Source organism: Patiria miniata, unplaced genomic scaffold (genome assembly GCF_015706575.1).
Source record: "Patiria miniata isolate m_02_andy unplaced genomic scaffold, ASM1570657v1 HiC_scaffold_5, whole genome shotgun sequence".
Taxonomy (NCBI): domain Eukaryota; kingdom Metazoa; phylum Echinodermata; class Asteroidea; order Valvatida; family Asterinidae; genus Patiria; species Patiria miniata.
Genome location: NW_024037072.1, coordinates 23,928,337 through 23,941,879, shown reverse-complemented (window position 1 = coordinate 23,941,879; position 13,543 = coordinate 23,928,337). Strand labels below are relative to the sequence as shown.

Genomic DNA, 13,543 nt, shown 5'->3' with positions numbered 1-13,543 from the left:
TTTTGTCACAAATGTACTTGAGCAAATTTGGGGTTCAAAATTTGAACAGAAAACCCATAAACAAAATAAACTGAGGAGTGTCCTCCTGAAATGACATCACAGCAACAGCGCTCTCGGTTGTCCGGAAAAGCATGGATAATTTTCAATGTCTAACGAAGTGCAGTTTTCAATAAAATAACCAAAAAGGGATGTCAAATAGTTTTCATGCATTAAAGAGGAATAGAAAGTTGCACGAAATATCCTCAGTTCCTCGGAAAAAATCATTTCATGGACCATTTAGGCCAAAAAAAAAAAATGCTCCGGTTTCTGGTATGCGCGCGCGTCGCCGTATAGCCATGCGCGTCGGCAAAATGAAAAGTTTTTTTTCAATGAAAGATGATGTCTCAAAACCGCCACACGCACTAGTTTGACTGGAATCCTGCTGTTGCACAATTTTAACGTGTTTTTAGATGGGGTTATGGTCGAGAATAAGCTTTATGTGGCCTCTCTGGACTCCCATATATTTGCCCTAAGTTTAGTCGGGCACCATATTTGCAGTCATCAGCCGACATTTGAAGCAAAAAAATCAGGTAAAAAAAAAAAAAGCCGCGTCGCAGCACCACTTTTTGGGCAAGCTCCATACCAGAAACCGGAGACTTTTTTTTTGGCCTTACCATTTCTTTATAAAACAAAACCTATAATTGTCCGTAATCGTTTATTTGATAAATTAGGCCTATGGAGTCTTGATTTAATCATTTTGTTAGATTTGTAAATCTATCAGTAAAATTATCTGAACGGGGTTGTTAAGAACTCAGCACTAAGGATACAGAAAAAACAACGAAAACTTGTTTGTATTGGAAACATTTGTTAAATATTTTAGTTTCTTCAAATTGACAACATTCACAGATTTTGATGAATGTATGTAATTTAAATATTCGTTACACTTATGTAAATGAGCAGGTTCATGCCCCCATGCTGTTGACTACGATCAGATGATGCAACTTTGTCATGGTCATCTAAAAAAAAAAAGAGGAGAAAGAACGCTAGAAATCGTAAAGTATTGCAATAACTTGTAGAGATAAACCCCTTTTGGAAAATGTAAACAAGAGATATGATTGCTACTCTGCTCAGGCGCAGCACGCACTGTGATGGCAATACTCATTTCAGTGCTGTTGTATGATGAAGTCATAATATTATGTGCCAGACAGAAAGTTGACCTTGAAATTTTACTTGCTGTATGTACATTTCCCTTTAATCATGTCCCTTCGCTTTTCCTTGGATGAATTTGAGTACAATGCAAAAGAGTTTACCCAACCAAATAGCGCCCTCCTATTGTGTCCATCATTATCGCAGAAGTATAATGGAGAAAGCTTATAATTACTGACGTTGTCGTCTAGTCGAAGATCCTCCTTTCAAAGTCCGACTGGCACCTGTTGAAGAGCCGGTTACAGCGGTAGTCGGTACATCCATTGGTAGACCCGCAGTTATCCTCACCGCACCGACGGCCAACGTAGACGCCCTCGCACATGGCAATCATCACAGGGTCAATTTCCATCACCTCATCTTCTTCAGTCTGCCCCTTTCAGAGTAAAACATTGCATGATAAGCTATTACGTTTCACGCCCTTTTCATTTTCTATCGGAATATACCTCACACATAATGACGTCACGCTTTGTTTACATGTGCGCTTTCCTATGGGAGCTTGGTGGATCGCGTCCCCACCTGACTCCCATAGGAAAGCGCACATGTAAACAAAGCGTGACGTCATTACGTCTTAGGTCTATTGCAGTCAAGTCCTCAGACGTTAGTCACAGGTTATCAAGTCTCAAAATCAGGTGAAAAGCTATTCCAATGAATTGAGACATGCACATTACGGACTCCGAACAGTACGAATTTACTAATTCACTCTCGATGTGTGGGTCGATTCAAACATGCCTATAAAAGAGCTCTCAGCTCCCATGCATACATCTGAGTCATAGTTTGTTTCTTATATTTTGGTTTTGCAGCAAATGTATTTTTTTTGTTCAAATACGTACTTTTCTAGTTTATCTGTAATTGTTCATGCTCAGGTTCTGTCTTGGTCCAATTGTCCGTGTGTACTAGTTCTTGTTTCTGCTCTGTGTATTAAGTCCGTCCAAGGCATCTCGACACAAGCCTAGGCTTCTATAGAAAATGCCTCCACACCTATATTTTTCGCTTCTTACATCTTTTGACATTTTTTTATGTATTCTTTGCTTATATTTGTGAGTTTGAATTGAATTGAATTGAAAAACAGTTAACATGACTCTGACTGCAAGAAACTCGACTATCGTCTTCGAGTACACGAGCGTCGCGTCAAGCGCAGTCGGCAGTGCGTTCTACTGTCTCTCCGAGTGGCCTCCCCTTTATCCTCTTTAAGTAGGCGTTGAAGAGGTATATTTGCGCATGGTGTTCATCATTGTTTATCGCTTGATGTATGTACATTTGTTGTAAATGCTTTTGTAATGGACTTGACGCATCTGCTTCTTGTACAGTCAACTCATGGCATATAGGTGTGATTAAAGTGTTTGATAAAAGGTTAAAAATAATGAGCCATAATAGTACAAAAGTACCTCCACCTAAATGCGTAATAAGACCTAACTTCATCTGTTTTTAAAGATTTATCATGTTGCCAACATTTATCTCACTTCGCGAATGCCACTGTTGCGAAGTTAGGAATCTCGGGCCTGAAATCCGATTGGACAGTTCCTCAGCACGTGCTAACGTCACGTGTGCTGGAACGCATCGCCATATTTGTACGCACGTGGATATTTAAATTAAGTTGACACCAACACCATAATGTCACCAGACCATGTCTAAAGATCGCAATGTGCCATCATGAGAGGGTTGTGCTCATTTTACTTGGTTGGGGAACCATTGGTGTCCACTATACTAGAAGGTATGGAGTCATCAGGGGGTGGGACAAACTGCTTCGCACTCAGACTCAGCTCTCAGACTCCAAACAATGCAATAATTTCGTTCTCAAGTCAGGCTGTTGAGGTATACCTATAAGCCGTGGATGTAATCTGTGTTGGCTTGATTTCTACATCTTTCCTCTGTTTCGGGTCCGGTCAATCGTAGGGGCGGATTCAGGTTTGGATCTAGAGTTGGTTTATCTGCGGGGGTGGGGAGCAGGCATCTGTGTGTTTTTCTGCATGATTTGTCTAGTTTTTGCGTCCCAAGAGGAGTGGGGGAGGGGCGTGTTGAAACCCCAACCCCTGTAGATCCGCCACTGGATCGAGAGGTATAACAAATATCGACCAATACCTCGGGACCACTTGCCTTAAAGGGAATGTACATCATTGGCTTTTGCTTTAATTTTCAGAAATGAACTATTTGAGGGGTTAGTATAATACTCAAATTATTGTTACACTGACATGTTTGAAGTTTTGTTTTCGAAAATGCTGGAAAAACCAAGAAAAACAAGAATGTTCAAGTAGTCTGGTTTCCTGACTCCACTGAAGATGAGATGGATCAATATTTACAGATGCCGGAAAAGTGTACGGTATTAGGGAACCAGTCTAGCTGGCCTGCACCCATTCATGAACATGAAACCAATAGCAAACAAAATTTGGACTGAAGAAAATGATAAATTTGGAGCAGAAGTGAAAAATAGTTAGGTTTTTCCTACGGTGGTCGGCCGACCACCGTTGGAAATGTATACGAAAATGCAATTTTTCTTGAAAATAATTTCACACCAGGTGCCACAATTTTACAGGATGCTTTAGACTGTCATTTACCAACATCCTGTAAGGTATTTCGTAAAAACCTGGTCGTTCTATTTTTCGATGTTTGCAAATGTTGTATTCACCTTTAAACCATTTTGTATTTGTATAGTTATATATTTACCTGTAATGGAGATATTACAGTCAGAATGATGAGAAGTATCACGCTGAACAACATGGCGAAACGCATCATGACACCAAGTAGAGTCCTGCCTTTTCAGTAAACTGCACACAAGGAACGCTCTAATTCGCTCCAGTGAAAGTCGACACCTACGTAGCAAAAAGTAAGATAATATCAGCACCATGATTGATCTACTGCTGGAAGGATGATGGTGATTGTGATAATAGTGACTGAGATCACGGATGATGATTACTATTATTACGGGGTCCGCTCGATAGTCCGAAGGTTCGATAGTCCAAAGGTTTTATTGATCCCAAGATTCGATAGTCCGAACACACAAATTTCCCATACACTGGGTTTCATTAGTCCGAAAATGAAATAAGGTTCGTTAATCCGAGCATTTTGATCTAGTCCGAAGGCTCGTTAGTCCGAAAGTTTGATAAGGTTCATTTTTCCGAAGGTTCGATAGTCCGAATTTAGAATAAGGTTAATTAGTCCGAAGGTTGAATAACCCGAAAATACACTAGGTTAAAAAGTCCGAATGACAATAAAGTTCAGTGCCATTTATTCGGACTGATGAACCTCATTGTCGATTCGGACTATCGAACTATCTATTCGGACTATCGAATTAGCTTTGGATCACTTCGGACTATTATCGAACCGTACTCCATTTTCGGACTTTCGAACACTCGAACCTTCGGACTAACGAACCTTCGGACAATGGAGCGGTAACCGTGAATGCGGATTTCTGCAGTTTAAAGAATGGAGGACAGAGGTGAATTAATGGTGAATGAGATGAGGGTAAAAACAGGTAGATTAATGACTATTGGCGTCGGCGACACTCTGTTAAGCAGATGAAGAAATCTTACGACAATTGCAACATTAAAGTCGGTGGGTTCAAGAGAGGCGAGAAGCTACATCAACAAAAAAGTCCCCCCTTAATACTTCTTTGTTTAACTCGAAAACGACTGGGCACATCTTGCTCAAATTACAACTAATCAATACAGAAATTCCTTAGCGATCCAGCCATAATCTTTGTTTGGCCAAAAACAGTTATAATGTGTACACAATTATGCAATTTATGACATGGTACCGAAAAAAAGTTGCACTTTTGTATACGTGCAAGGTGATTGTGAACCACAATTTGCATTTGTGCAACTGATTTCGGTATCGTTTGTCATAAATTTCATAAATTCGTACACATTGTTACTGTTTTTGGCCAAATAAAGAGTATGGCTGGATTGCTAAGGAATTTCTGTAGTCGTTATTTGAGCGAGAGGTGCGCAGTAGTTTTGGAGTTAGGACAAAAAAGTATTGGAAGGGGAGGGGACTTACTTTTTGATTGAGTGTATTATGATGTGACTGGTGTATGGCAAGGTTGATGGGTATAAGAAGGTGGAGGTGTATACATATATGCACATCGACACTTGGTTATTGGCGTACGGGGGTGGGGTGATTCGGGACTCAACTCAAATGACGCCCCTCCTCCACATCATCACCCAAACCAAAAGAAGAAAAGGTCAGGATCCAGGATCGAAGGTAATATATTAATGTGAATTAACTTTCCAATGTGAAGTTAACAAACTGCCGGAAAGGTAACCCAATAACACACCTGAACATTTTAATCTTGTGTCCAAGTATGGTATCCACAAGCCTTTTAGTATTTTGCCCGAGACATTCTGGAAAAGAGCCCACTGAAGTCAGATACTACACTCTAAAAAACGGTTTGCTAAAATCAGAACAGTAACAATTTCGATACCAATATGCTTGAGCATACAAACTGCCTTCACAATTAGCCTTGTTTACTGCCCGGTTGGTTTTCAGATTGTCTACCGAAGTTGGGCAAAAGATTGGTTTTCCTGAAAGTCACATTTCAGATAAACAAGTACCTGCAAAACCTGTCTGTTTTGGGACTTTGTTGTTGGTACAAAGATACCTGCATCCTATGATGAATCCTTACACGCGTCACAATGTTTGTAAACTGTTGCAAAAAGGGTTTACAATGTGTTCAAAAGTAAAACACTATAGGTGTTATAGTTTTTTCTGCGTATCGGTATTCCGAAACGGTATACACATGTACACCTGTTTGCTGGCCTTGGATTCAGTAATATCCTTCATCGCGCGGGAAACTGAACGTCATTTCGCAAACTCAAAACTAGTAAACAGATTCTAATGTTGTCCAAAACTGAAAATTTAAGTACTTGAAGTCAATGCGTGAATAATTATTTACCTTCTTTTGTCAGAATTCCAATGTCCCGTCAGGTTTGCTGAGACGACAAACACACTATCGCATCGTGACCAAATTACAGAAGAGTTCGGTCTGGCAACGACACAACGACGGATCAATGCACCTCCAGCCCACTGGCACTATACACCTGGGTCTAGTACAGCTGACGAATACACTATGACGAGGAATTGAAAGGCTGATCCACTCAGCCAAAACATCCACAAACAGTTCTTAGTTTGGTCACGTTTTTATTCCGGACTCAGTATAGGCCTATTAAAAGTATCGATTTTTAACCGGTAAAACACTATATTAGCAAGAATTGTCCTGAACAGCTGCTTTTAAACATTTTGAACAGTGTGCCACGAATTGACATGTCTGGCTTTTATGTAGATTATGCTAGATAATGCTTGATGGTTAGAAAGACATAAGAAGCCAGGCTTTTTGGAGAGGGTAATGGAATCCCTCTACAAGACACTTTTACTGGCCCTGACTAAAATGTGAGTTCCGGCAGTTCATTTATCGACGGAATGGTTCTCGGGATTTTCTTCCTTTCAAAAAATCCCCATAGCTTTCCATCACACATAAATAACACTAACCCTTTGGTTTCAGGCAATGAAGGGTATAGAAACCTTATAGGGGGATTATATTTAGTGACCCAACTCATTGCGCACCGAATCGCTCTAGTTTTGTCCAGAACTCACAAATAAACAACAAATTACCTTTAAGTCAGTACCCCCATGATGTTTCAACGTTTTGGTTTTTTCCTAACGAATTTTCAAAAAGTATGATGTCCTTAAACGACCACCCCCAGCATTCCTTAAGAGCGTTTTATATTGCGCTTGTTTCACGCTCGACTGAGCAAAATTTAGACTTTGCCCGAGTTGGGTGTTGCGCTGGGTCTGATACAGAATGCGTACACGTACCTATACTGCGCTTGGTCTGTACAGTATGCGTACAAGTATCTACTGAAGTGGTACGCGTGCACTTGTTGCGCTTGATGATGGAATTCAGGGCTGGGCTGTAATGGCAGTGTGTGTTGTAGATAAAAAAAAAAAAAGAAGTACTTAGCATAGACCGATCTTTACGTTCAATATGTCATTGACTTTTTACGGGTGCCACGTCCCAAGAGCACGGAGAGCCTCCCTTTTATCGCGCCATCAACACGTAAACCTAGTTGTAGGAAAATGCTACTTGCTACTTTTGCTTGCGCGGTATTTTTGTTCACTAGATGCCTAGGCCCCTAATATCGGCAAATAGTTTATCATTAAAGAGGAGTAGAAATTTGCACACACAAAAACAGGGTGAGTAAAAAAAAAAGCGGAACCCAAACCCCCAAAATATATTTCATATTAAAAAAAATATGTAGCACCAAACATAATAATGACTGGAAAGCCAATTTCATAAGCTACTTTTAGATGGAAAAAAATACTGAAATTGCTCAATCCGTTCAAAGAATACCACCATTTAAACGCAATGACCGTAAAACCTGTTTCGGGAAAAAAAAGCAGTTTATTGTGTATTCTGACTGTTTGGAACAACAAAGAAAATGGCACAGAATACTTGTTTCAACAACTGTCAACAACTGTAGTACGCAATATCTTTATTAACAACCCTGATTAGGCAAACAATATGATTTATAAAATTCACTTTTTTTTAAACGACGGGCCTTCAAAAGGACTTTATTTTTAACTTTTAAACTGAGGTTTTATCGCTGGTGATGTTTGAAGACATTATTGTGACGACGATTCTTGAAATCGCATTTTCGGACGAAAGAGGTTTTAGGGTCGGTGTGTTTAAATGGTGATATTCTTTGAACGGATTGAGCAATTTTAGTAATGATTCCATCTAAAAGAAGCTTATGAAATTGGCTTTCCAGTCATTATTATGTTTGGTGCTACATATTTTTTTAAAATATGAAATAACATTTTGGGGGTTTGGGTTCCGCTTTTTTTGACTCACCCTGTACGTTCCTCAGAAATATTCATTGCAGGGACCATTTAATATTCCTTTGTAAAACAAAACCAAAGATTTTCCATAATCGTTTCTTTGATTACACTGTGGAGTGTTTTTATTTATAATTTTGTTAGATTAGTAAATCTATCAGTAAAATTATTTTTACGGGTTTGTAAACAACTCATTACTAAGGGATACAGAAAAACAAGCCGATACTTGTTTGTATTGGAAAACATATTCAAATATTTAGTTTCTAAAAATTGACAAACTTCACAGATTTCGATGAATAACTTAAATTTAAATATGTGTTACACTAAGGTAAATAAGCAAGTTCATGCCCCTATGCTGTTGACTACGATCAGATTATGCCACTTTATCATGGTCGTCTAGAGAACACAGGAGAAAAACACTGGAAATCATAAACTACTGAAATAACTTGCAGAGATAAACTCCTTTTGGATAATGTAAACAAGAGAAATTAAATGCTTAGGCGCAGTACGCACTTTGACGGCAATCGACCATTATCATGTTGCGGACATCTTGATTTTTTTCCATTCATATCAACGAAACCAAAGCGAGGCTGGAAGGAAAAATAGTCTGGTTCCTCTTTGCACAAAAACATTATCATTCAGTACTGTTATTAGGGAACATGACCGAAATGGTGGCAGCATGATAAAGGTCTATACTCATTTTAGTGCCGTTGTATGATGAAGTCATAATGTGCCAGACAGAAAGTTGACCTTGAAATTTTGCTTGCTGTACATTTAATCGTGCCCTTTAATCGTGCCCCTTATCTTGCATGGATGAATTTGAGTACAATGCAAAAGAGTTTACCCAACCAAATTGCGCCCTCCTATTGTGTCCATCATTATCTCAGAAGTGTAGGCTAAGGGAGAAAGCTTATAATTATTGACGTGATGTCTATTTGAAGATCCTCCTTACAAAGTCCGCCTGGCACAGGTTGAAGAGCCGGTTACAGCGGTAGACGGTACATCCTTTGGTAGACCCGCAGTTATCCTCACCGCACCGACGGCCTACGTAGACGCCCTCGCACATGGCAATCATCACAGGGTCAATTTCCATCACCTCATCTTCTTCAGTCTGCCCCTTTCAGAGTAAAACGTTGCATGATAAGCTATTACGTACGTTTCACGCATTTTTCATTCTCTATCGGAATATACCTCACACATAATGACGTCACGCTTTGTTTACATGTGCGCTTTCCTATGGGAGCTTGGTGGATCGCGTCCTCACCTGGCTCGCATAGGAAAGCGCACATTGTAAACAAATCGTGACGTCATTATGTCGTAGGTCTATTGCAGTCAAGTTTTCAGAAGTCAGTCACTGATTATCAAGTCTCATAGTCAGGTGAGAGGTTATTCAAATGAACTGAGACGAGCACATTCTTTTATGGACTCCGAACAGTACGAACCTATTAAATCAATCTCATGTGTGGGTCGATTCAAACATGCCTATCCGGTTCGTCGGTGACGTCATCTCAACTTATCCATGCGTACTTCACACGGTGTATATACAGCAGGAATGGAAACGGAAGTTAATGCAACTCGAGCGTTTATCCAATGGGCGCTAGTAATCAGTGGTGCGAGCGCGAGTATGACGGGTTTTTTTTAATAACGAACCGGATAAAAGAGCTCTCATCTCCCATGCATCTGACACACAGGGTGAGTCAAAACAAAGCGGAACCCAAACTCCAAAAATTATATTTCATATTTAAAAAAATATGTAGCACTAACAATAATAATGACTGAAAAGCCAATTTCATCAGCTACTTTTAGATGAAACAATTACTGAAATTGGTCAATCTGTTCAAACAATATCACCATTTCAACACATATGACCCTAAAACGTGTCTCGTCCAAAAAATGCGATTTCAAGAATCGTCGTCACAATTGTCTTCAAACATCACCAGCGATAAAATCTCAGTTTAAACGTTAACAATATGCAACAAAGTCCTTTTGAAGGGCCGTCTTTTAAAAAACTAGATTTTATAAATTATATTGTTTGCCTAACCAGGGTTGTAAATAAAGATACTGTGTACTTCAGTTGGTGACAGTTGTTGAAACAAGTATTCTGAGTCATTGTCTTTGTTGTTCCAAACAGTCACAGTAAATTGCTTTTTTGGACGAGACAGGTTTAAGGGTCATTGCGTTTAAATGGTGATATTTTTTGAACGAATTGAGCAATTTCAGTAATTTTTTTGTCTAAAAGTAGCTTATGAATTGGCTTTCCAGTCATTATTATTTTTGGTGCTACATATATATTTTTTAAAATATTATGAAATATATTTTTGGGAGGTATGGAGTCATCAGGGGGCAGGACAAACTGCTTCGCACAAGAGGTTCTTTTGCACTCGGATCCAGCTCTCAGACTCCAAACAATGCAATAATTTCGTTCGCAAGTCAGCCTGTTGGAGGTACCTAAGCCGGGGGTGGGGGTGGTTAGCAGGCATTTTCTGTGTTTTTCTGCACGATTTTCTTATTTTTTTTGCGTCGGGGGGGGGGGGGGGGTTGAAACCCCGACCCCCGTAGATCCACCACTGGATCGTGAGGTATAACAAATATCAACCAATACCTCGGGACCACTTCCCTTAAACCATGTTGTATTTGTGTAATTATATATTTACCTGTACTTGAGATATTACGGTCAGAATGATGATCAGTATCACACTGAACAACATGGCGAAACGCATCATGATACCAAGTAGAGTCCTGCCCTTTCAGTAAACTGCACACAAGGAATTCAACGCTCTAATTCGCTCCTGCGGAAGTCGACACCTATACGTTGCAGAAAAGCAAGATATTATCAGCACCATATGATCGGTCTACTGCTGGTAGGATGATGGTGATTGTTTTGTAGTGACTGAGATCACGGAATGCATCATAGCTCCATGTTCTCATTACGTTGTCCGCTCGATAGTCCGAAGGTTTATTGATCTCAAGATCTCGATAGACCGAACACACAAATTTCCCATACTCGGCGTTTCATTAGTCCGAAAATGAAGTAAGGCTCGTTAATCCGAGCATTTGACGCGATAGTTCGAAGGTTCGTTAGTCCGAAGGTTCGATAGTCCAAAGGTTCGATAATCCGAGGGTTCATTTTGTCCGAAGGTTCGATTGTCCGAATTTAGAATAAGGTTAATTAGTCCGAAGGTTCAGTAGTCCGAAGTGAAAACAAGGTTCAATAGTCGGAAGGATGATTAATCCGAAAATACACTAGGTTCAAAAGTCCGAATTAACAATAAGGTTCAATGCTGTATATATTTGGACTGTTGAACCTGTCAATTCGGACTATCGAACTTTACAATGACGGGTTTTTGCAGTTTAAGAATGGAAGACAGAGGTGAAATGGTGGTGAATGAGATGAGGGTAAAACAGGTAGATTAATGGTGAAGCGTTGGCGTAACTCTGTTTAGCAGATGACGAGAACTTACGACAATAAGTCGGTGAGGTCAAGAGAGGTGAGAAGCTAGTATGGAATAATGAAGTGACTGTGTATGGCAATGTTTATGGGTAAGAAGGTGGCGGTGGCCGGTATTGTATGTACATCGGCACTTGGTTATTGGCGTACGGGAGGGGACGGGTGATTCGGGACCTAGCTCAAATGACGCCCCTCCTCCACATAATCACCCAAACCAAAAGGACAAAAAAAAGAAAAGGTCAGGATCGAAGGTATATTAATGTGAATTACGTTTCCAATGTGAAGTGAACAAACTGCCGGAAAAGTAGCCCAATAACACGTGAATCAACGGTTTACCTGAACATTTCAATCTCATCCAAAATGTGAGTATTTGCTCGAAACATTCTAGAAAAGAGCCAACTGAAGTCAGACACTACACTCTTAAAAAGGTTTGCTAAAATCAGAACAATTTCGATACCAATATGCTTGAGCATACGAACTGCCTTTACAATTAGCCTTGTATAACCGACGTGGTTGGCTTTCAGATTTTCTACCGAGGTTGGCTGAAAGTTTTGTTTTTCCTGAAAGTCACATTTCTGTTTACCAGCAGCTGCAAAACCTCAACCGGCCATTTGAGGCTTTGTTGTTGGTACAAAGATACCTGTATATATAACGAATCCTTAAACGCGTCACATTGTTTATAAACTGTTGCAAAAAGCGTTTATAATATGTTAAAAATCTAAACACTAGGGTTTATAGAGTATAGCCCAAAAGAAAATACAAACTTCAGGAATTAATATTTGGCTAAACTGTGCAAACAATTACATATGGACCAATTAAAAACAATTGCCCCCCCCCCCATTTTCGTTAACCAAACTTGGTTTTTCAGAGTATCGGTTTACCGATGGTTTGCTGACGGACCTTGTATTCAGTAATGCCCTTTAATTAGCGCGCGGGAAACTGAACGCCATTTCGCAAACTCAAAACTAGTGGACAGATTTTATAATGTTGTCCAAAACTGAAAATTGAGTAGTTGAAGTCAATGCGTGAATAATTAATTACCTTCTTTTGTCAGAATTCCAATATCCGTCAGGCTTGCTGAGATCGACGACAAACGCACTGTCGCTTCGTGACTGAACTACAGAAGATTCGGTTTGGCAACAACACAACGACGGATCAATGCAACTCCAGCCCACTGGCACTAAACACCTGGGTTTGGTACAGCTGACGAATACACTATGACGAGGATTGGCAGGAATCGACACGCTGATCCTCTCAGCCGCAACGTCCACAAACAGTTCTCAGTTCGGTCACGTTTTTATTCCGGGTCCAGTAGGTTTAAAGTATCGATTTCTCAACCGGCAAAACACTTATCTTTGAAAGAATTGTCCTGAACAGCTGCTTTTAAACATTTCGAAAAGTGTGCCCCGAATTGACATGTCTGGCTTTTAGGTAGATTATGTTAGATAGGCCTAATGCTTTTATTGAAAATGATGACGAGAAAGACATAAAAAGCCAGGTCATTGGAGAGGTAATGGAACCCAACTATAGCAGACACTTTTTTGTAACCAGTTATTGGCCCCGACAAAAATGTGAGTTCCTGTGAGATCATATATCGACGGAATGGTTCATGGACTTTTCTTCCCTGCAAAAAATCCCCATAGCTTTCCATCACAGATAAATTATATAACCTTAACCCTTTGGTTTCAGGCAATGAAGGGTAAAGAAACCGTATAGGGGGATTATATTTAGTGACCCAACTCATTGCCCACCGCATCGCTCTAGGAAATAAGGGAATAAATGTGTGTTTGGGAGGTATTATAACACTCTGTTTAAGACCGGTTTGAGTCTGGATGGGCGATAATTACCCGAGGCGAAGCTGAGGGTAATTATCGCCTATCCAGACTCAAACCGGTCCTAAACAGAGTGTTTAATACCTACCGAACACACATTTAATCCCATTCACAAATACCTTTTCGGTCAAAAATCAAAACAAGTAAAAAACTGGACATTGCTAACTTTTTTGCTCAACAATTTTACTTCATGCTGTATCAAGCACCCCTCTGACTATAATATGGAATGTCCCTCAACAATTCCTTACCT

General features: G+C 39.9%; 2 long non-coding RNA genes across 2 annotated transcripts; both read right to left on the bottom strand.

Moving 5' to 3' along the window:
- Nucleotides 1-652: 652 nt before the first annotated feature.
- LOC119742017 lies at nt 653-6,304 on the bottom strand. The gene is made up of 4 exons (XR_005272803.1): nt 6,074-6,304; nt 3,847-3,992; nt 1,365-1,558; nt 653-995 (listed from the first exon to the last, which is right to left on the bottom strand). It is a non-coding gene; the product is annotated as an uncharacterized LOC119742017 (long non-coding RNA).
- Nucleotides 6,305-8,671: 2,367 nt separating this feature from the next.
- LOC119740467 lies at nt 8,672-12,802 on the bottom strand. The gene is made up of 3 exons (XR_005272683.1): nt 12,503-12,802; nt 10,668-10,818; nt 8,672-9,130 (listed from the first exon to the last, which is right to left on the bottom strand). It is a non-coding gene; the product is annotated as an uncharacterized LOC119740467 (long non-coding RNA).
- Nucleotides 12,803-13,543: the final 741 nt, after the last annotated feature.